General features: G+C 34.8%; 1 non-coding gene across 1 annotated transcript; it reads right to left on the reverse strand.

The window, feature by feature from the left end:
* Positions 1–1,721: 1,721 nt before the first annotated feature.
* Positions 1,722–1,803, reverse strand: TRNAS-UGA (transfer RNA serine (anticodon UGA)). The gene has a single exon. It is a non-coding gene; the product is annotated as a tRNA-Ser (tRNA).
* Between the last annotated feature and the right edge of the window lie 4,568 nt (positions 1,804–6,371).

Consider the following 6,371-nt stretch of genomic DNA (forward strand, 5'->3'; position numbering starts at 1 on the left):
CATTTTTTGATACGTTTGACACCGGTTTTCATAATTACTCTGCACCAGTTTTTCTCTGTAAACACCGTGACAAGTTTGACACCGGCTTGTTAATTTTCAAAACCTAAACATAAATCTTGCTTTGCTTCTTTCTATAAATTTAAACTACGACGTCTAAGAGTTGAATGACTTTTGTGGCCGTAAAGCGGTTAGAGAGTGAAACGCGGGTTGTCAGAGTGGTCGCACGGCAAACCCTTTTGAATCACAAACTTCGCAAATCAGTCCTGGACAACATTAACGTCAAAATTCCAAAGATTTCCCAGTGGCGTAGCTACTCATTGAGTAGGGGGGGGGGGGTCGGCCGACCCCTGTGAGAAAACCTTTTTAGTGGTATATATGTGTTAAAATCTCGACCAACCCCTGAGAAATTTTGATACCGACCCCTGTGGAATTTTAAAACGACAAAAAGACCCTGAGAAAATCGAGAACGCTCCCCATGAAATTTCGAGACCGGCCATAATAAAAAAATAAATTTACATTTATAATTATATAAATGTATATAAATAATTAAATTTGAGTTTAATTGAAACGAATTTAATACAAATTTAAGCCCAAATGTCCAATCAATCTTATTCCTAAATTTTAAGTCCAAGCGCAAAACTCTCAACCCAATATACATTTAGCTTATTAAAAAAAGTTACAATGACGCGAGTAATTTATTAGGTGAGTTCAGCGGATTATAAAAGCTTTAATATTCAAAGAAAATGTTTCGACTTTCTACATACGTTGGTTTGCTCACCAACTTCATTTGTATTGGTTTATCGTTTATTAAGGCTAGCTCTCGTATTACCCGTTGCAACCGCAAACGTTGAAAACACTTTTACATGAAGTTTGTTTTGCGTAATCAAATGGGTGATGAGAATTTAAGCGATAGTTGTATTTGTTTTATTGAAAAGACATGCGTACTATATGATGTTTTTGTTAAGCTTCAAAAAATGAAAACTCGTAAAGAACAATTTTAGACATATGACATTTTATTTATGCATTTATAATAAAGTTTCACGTATTTTTATTTGTTTGATTATCTTTTTTCTATATAACTCAAGCTGACCCAATTCTAGCCGATCGGAGGGGCCCAACTGGACCAAAAAAATTATATACCGATTACTTGACATGACCGGCCGGATGGGATCGGATAAAAATTATGTAACAATAGTCAACTGAATACCGACTAAAAAATTTTCCGACCCCTGTGAGAAAATTTCCTAGATCCACCACTGAGATTTCCATTGCACGCTATTGATGATTGACCTTTAGTGGGAGTGCTTTTCTACAATGTTTTTTTTTTCTATATGACTTTTCATACTTGAGATTGACTCGGCTTTGAAAAACATACCACATTTTATGCGCCAAGTGTGCCTTGAACCGTCGGACGTCTCGTACTAAAAACTGTCCCCAATTATGTTTATATATTAGTTATAAAAAAATCTGTATATGTTTACAAACCAGTACCGTAATGAACATTTTCAGTACCGATACCTAATTTTGGCTATTTCGGTAACCGGACCAAGCTCACTCTTTTTTTTATTTTATATAGAAACAAAAAAGATACGTTTTGTTTTGCATGTATGTTTGAAACCGATTCCTCGTTTTTTAGTACAAGATGCTATTAAGTTTGAGGGTTGGTTTTGAATGTTCTTTAAATTAGACGGACGGACGGACAACAACATAAAATATAAAACCGTCGACAGCAGGGTTCGAACCTGCGCGGGCGAAGCCCAACAGATTTCAAGTCTGTCTCCTTAACCACTCGGACATATCGACTCTTTTGGTTAACAGCCAATTGTTGTTCATAAATAGATTTGTTTTACGCCTTTTTGTGTGTTAAGTTTATTCAAACAAACAAATTTCTATTGTCCCCAACAAGTACAGGATGTTAGGCCGCAATTTCCCATGAGACTGATTATTTTGCAACAAAGGTGTCAAAAAAAAGTGTGACATTAGGCCCCTGAATGAGATTAAACACCCTAATCGTGATCCAACTATATCTCACATGCTTAACACGGACGAGGTTATCCTATTGGGAGAATGGACATAATTTAATATTATGAATGTAGAAAGGCTCGGGGTGAAAAATAAATGTGCAAAAAACAAATTATGCTGCACTGGGGTTGGATCGGTGTAACATCCTATTATTTATTTCAGAATGTAGAAAGGGTCATGATATGTACGTTTTTACATGTGCTCGGGGTGAAAAATAAATGTGCAAAAAGCAAAACTATGCTGCACTAGGGTTGGATCGGTGTAACATCCCATTATTTATCTGTATTTCAGAATATTATAGCACGTTCGGGACTAGGATTGTTACCAAAATAAAAGAAAAGATGACGGGTTGGGAAAGACTCATGGGCCGAATTCTTGAGCTGGGGATTTTTAAAACCCTTGCCTCCATTTCTGCATTTGGATCACTTGAACATATCTAAAGAGTGAAAGGAAAGATCACCATTATCAAAGCTTTAGACCTGAATTCAAATTATATATCAAGAAGGAAAGCATCTCTACGACCTTATATCAAGATTTGAGTAAGGATTGACCTCATATCTATGTTTTTCTTTGGAATTCAAAGTTGCAAATACATCAAAATTGAAGAAAAATCTAGAATGCAATTGAGATGAACTTACGAGTAGAATTGAGTGTGGTGTAGTTTTAGAGAAAAGAGTGAAGTGGTATTTATAGCCAAAATTGTTTAACTAACGATTCAAATGCATTAACTAGGTCAAACGGGTCTTAAGCCCTCTTTAACGCTAAATTGGTCAAAATATATAATAGAGTTGAATGTCATTCAAAACATGCAATTAGTCATAGAAAGAATACTGGTTGAAAGGTAGTCAAATGCAGTGGAGGATCCAGAGGAATTTTTTTCAGATGGTGCACTACTTCTAGATGTTTCAATTTCATAAAGTCGGGTATAAAAAATTCTAGGTCGGTTTGAGGTTCGGGTTGGTTCGATGGTTCGGTCAAAGTTCATTACATAATAGAAAATACGATAAAATAATAAAAGAGACACCATCATTAAAAATTAAAAAAACATATAATATCAATACAATAGTCTTTACGAATTAAAAACAAATACTTATAGTTGTTCCCTACGAGTCTTCATTTTTTGAAATCGTTGCATTACTTCATCAACCGAAACTTGTTGGAGAAATTCCCTTTTCAATGTAACAAATGGAAGCATCATTCATGTATTCATTACCCATCCTATTACGCAAATCCGTTTTACATTCTTCATTGAAGAAAAACATCTTTCAACACTTGCCGTTGCAACCAGCAAAACTAATGATAATTTTATTAAACGCTATACCAACAGATAATCAATGTGTAATGCTATTTTCACCATCATTTTAGCAAGATCACCTAAGCCACTCAAGTTGGCAAACCGCTTATATTCTTTCACGTTAGTAATGTAGTGGCCAAGTTCATATACAATTTAGCTTCTCCTTTTCATCAAAATCAAAATCACATGGATACATCTCGGCCAAGTTTAACAAGTTTACTTTACTAAAGGCACTAAAATTACAAGACGGGCTCAAAGAACTCATATGAGTAAGCAATTTAGTGGTTACCTCATTAAAGCGGTTTCCAAGTTCTTGAATTTGCATATAACCGTGTTGAAATTATTAACCAAATAAATGTGACGATTGGTGATACCGGTCTTCTTTCTTCGATATATTGGGTAAACATACTCGGCTTCCATATCAACCACTTCAATATCATATTTTTCATAAAAGGATGTGACATCTTCCAAAAGTGAGTCAAAACCTTCAAGTCGATAACTTTGTAGGCCTTCATCAGTTAACTTAACTAGCTTAACTACATTCAACATATCTTGATCTTTTCTTTGAAGTGTGTGACACAATGTGTTAGTAACACCCAAGATGTATTTCGTCAATTGTAAATAAAATACAAAATTAAAAGTTTTCATGATTTCTTGAAGTCCACGTGCTTCACTTTGGTGACTTGATAACTCTCCCGAATTTTCTATATATTCAAGCACGTCAATAACACAAGGAAATAAAGTAAGCAAATGGAGAATTGTTTTTCCATGAGAAATCCAACGTGTATCCCCAGCTTTTGCAAGTGACAATTCTTGATTCTTTCCACTTCCGGTTCCAACTTCCGAATTCAATCCCAAACTTTCTCTTTGACTTTCTTTTAACAAATCTATTCTTTTCAAGATCCACCAACAACATTTACTAAATTTGATAATTCTTTATAAAATTTTCAAATCTCATAATGTTTGGTTGCAAGCCCCACAACAAAAAGTTGAAGTCGGTGAGCAAAACAATGAACATAATATGTTGAAGAATTTTCTTTCAAAATTAAAGCTTTCAAACCATTAATCTCATCGTACATGTTGCTTGCACCGTCATATCCTTGGCCTCTTACCCTACCAATACTCAAATTGTGGCGAGCAAATAATTTATGAATTGCAGCTTTAAAAGATAACACGGTTGTTTCCATAACATGAACAAGGCCAATAAATCACTCCTTAACAAATCCTAATTTATCAACATATCTTAAACCACGGGCATTTGTTCCTTTTTAGACATATCTCTCGATTCATCACCTAATATGGAAAAGACATCACCATCAAGTTCTTCAAATATCTTCCTTAATATTTCTTCTGCAAAACAATTACAAAGTTCTTTTTAGATTGATGGAGACGTCATTTGATTATTCCCGGGAGCATTACCTAATATAACCTTATCGATTTCTTCATTTAGTTATCCAATCACTTTTAAGAACTCGATAAAATCTCCTCTGTAAAGAGATTCTTCAGACTCATCATGACCACGAAAAGCTAACGAACCATTCAACAATGCTTTGGTAAGTCAAGCCGAAGCATGTAATCGGACTCTATATTTTTTTTGAATAGTCTTATTTTTTATTAAAGAAAAGGATTCAATTGCAATAGGACTCTATATTGTTTTTTTTATGTACATTTGTTCCTTTATCAATGGTCACATGTATAGACTAAGCTTGGTTAAGTAAGTCTTCCCCCTTTTTATGTGCTTTGTTGTGAAAACTATTGCATTTACCAACATGATTGCTAAATTCCTCTCCATACCTATTCCAATATTGCAATCATTCACTTAGAAATGCATCATTTAGTCCACATTCCTTAAAAAAGTAACAATGCAAACAATAAACTTTATCCGCTTTGACACTATACTCCAACCAATTTCCAAATTCACTAGTGTACTTCCTCATTAAAGCGTCTTAATTTACCACTAAAATTTGTTAGAGGATAATCATGTCATGTTGGTTGACATGGACCTCTAAGTAGATATGCCCGTCTAGTTTCATATTTTTGACTTGGGTGATAAGATGAAATTGGTTGCCTTTCAGAAGGATCCCATGGTAGATCATCCAAATTTATTTTTGACGGTTTACTACTTAAAGATGATGTCCCAAGGTTCGATGGTTCACTTTGAAAATATGAGATTCATAATACTACAAATCAGAAATTACAAACTAACAAATTTCAAACTAAGAAACTAGCAAATTAAAACCAGCAATCTAACAAACTAAACCTAAATTTAACAAATAACTTAACAATTAAGTAGTTAACAATCAAGAACAATTAACATTTAACTAGAAGTCAAGAACAATTATCATTTTACAATGAATGTAAACCTTCAAAGTGGGAGGATTGGAGTAAGAGTAGGCAGCGGCAGCCGACATGAGGATGAATAACTGGCTGGAAAAGGGCGGCTGAGTGGCTGGCGGCATGGCGCGATGGTCGGAGTGACGGGGACAGCTGAATGGCTGACAAAGTGAGGCTGCCGGCAGTAGGTTTGAAGAGGGTCAGGTCGTCAGTGGATTGGGCGGATATGTTGTGTGGTGTTTTGTGGACTAATTATGATAATTATAAAACCCTAACTGATGTGGGTAAGTTAGTAAAAAAAGAGTTTCAAAACCAGGAATCGAACCTGCGACTTTCAGGTTACAAAACCAGCATGTTACCAGCTGGACAAGCGCTTCAAATGTTTATAAAGTGGTTCCTTTCTACTTTATAAGGGGGTTCCTTTATTATTTTCTATATTTAAATACACTATTACTTCAAAACTCGGGTGGTTCCGAGGAACCACCCGTTTATACCGTAGATCCGCCCCTGGTCAAATGCATTTATGATCATCATTACAAGTTCTAATGAAACATAAACGAATTGAATTAGACATGACTCGAATTGAATGCTTAAGATAACAATATTATTAAAAAAAATTGAGGTTGAGGCATGGGATAACATAAGTAAATACGCAGTAACAAAGATAGTTACATAAAATTCATTGCTTTATTAATCGACAAATACTTGCAATTTAAAAGGG

The sequence above is a fragment of the Bidens hawaiensis genome, unplaced genomic scaffold, assembly GCF_021521415.1.
Source record: "Bidens hawaiensis isolate Kalapana, Puna unplaced genomic scaffold, B.hawaiensis_p1.1 tig00006805_1, whole genome shotgun sequence".
In the NCBI taxonomy this organism is placed as follows: Eukaryota; Viridiplantae; Streptophyta; class Magnoliopsida; order Asterales; family Asteraceae; genus Bidens; species Bidens hawaiensis.